Below are 1,400 nucleotides of genomic sequence, written 5' to 3'. Positions count from 1 at the left end.
TTCAATGAACACACAGGACTGATTTCCTTTAGGATGGACTGGTTGGACTCTCAAGAGTCTTTTCTAACACCACAGTTCAAAAGCAACAATTCCTCTGTGCTCAGCTTTCTTTACAGTCCAACTCTCACATCCATACATGACCATGGGAAAAACCATAGCCTTAACTAGATGGACCTGTGTTGGCAAAGTAATGTCTCTGCTTTTTAATATGCTGTCTAGGTTGGTCATAACTTTCCTTCCAAGGAGTAAGCATCTTTTAATTTCATGGCTGCAGTCACCATCTGCAATGATTTTGGAGCCCCCAAAAGTTAAGTCAGCCAATGTTTCGACTGTTTCCCCATCTATTTGCCATGAAGTGATGGGACCAGGTGCCATGATCTTAGTTTTCTGAATGCTGAGCTTTAAGCCAACATTTTCACTCTCCTGTTTCACTTTCATCAACAGGCTCTCTAGTTCCTTTTCACTTTCTGCCATAAGGGTGGTGTCATCGGCATATCTGAGGTTATTGATGTTTCTCCCAGCAATCTTGATTCCAGCTTGTGCTTCCTCCGGCCCAGCATTTCTCATGATGTATTCTGCATATAAGTTAAATAAGCAGGGTGACAATATACAGCTTGATGTACCCCTTTTCCTATTTGGAGCCAGTCTGTTGTTCCATGTCCAGTTCTAATTGTTGCTTCCTGATCGACATACTGGTTTCTTAGGAGGCAGGTCAGGTGGTCTGGTTATTCCAATCTCTTTCAGAATTTTCCACAGTTTATTGTGATTCACACAGTCAAAGGCTTTGGCATAGTCAATAAAGCAGAAATAGATGTTTTTCTGGAACTCTCTTGCTTTTTTGATGATCCAGTAAATTATGGCAATTTGATCTCTTGTTCCAGTGCCTTTTCTAAAAGGAGGTTGAACATCTGGATGTTCACAGTTCATGTGCTGCTGAAGACTGGCTTGGAGAATTTTGAGCATTACTTTAGTAGCGTGTGAGACAAGTGCAATTGTGCAGTAGTTTGAATATTTGGGGCATTGCCTTCTTTTGGATTGGAATGAAAATTGACCTTTTCCAGTCCTGAGGCCACTGCTGAGCTTTTCAAATTTGGTGGCATATTGACTGTAGCACCTTAATAGCATCAGCTTTTAGGATTTGAAATAGCTCAACTGGAATTCCATCACCTCCACTAGCTTTGTTCATAGTGATACTTCCTAAGGCCTACCTGACTTCACATTCCAGGATATCTGGCTCTAGGTGAGTGATTACACCATCATGATTATCTGGGTCATGAAGATCTTTTTTGTATAGTTCTGTGTATTCTTGCCACCTCTTCTTAATATATTTTTATTCTGTTAGGTCCCTACCATTTCTGTCCTTTATTGAACTCATCTTTGCATGAAATGTTTCCTTGTAT

The sequence above is a fragment of the Bison bison genome, unplaced genomic scaffold (genome assembly GCF_000754665.1).
Source record: "Bison bison bison isolate TAMUID 2011002044 unplaced genomic scaffold, Bison_UMD1.0 scf7180017847985, whole genome shotgun sequence".
Taxonomy (NCBI): domain Eukaryota; kingdom Metazoa; phylum Chordata; class Mammalia; order Artiodactyla; family Bovidae; genus Bison; species Bison bison.
The sequence above is the reverse complement of the archived record's forward strand: the minus strand, read 5'-3'. Positions refer to the sequence as shown.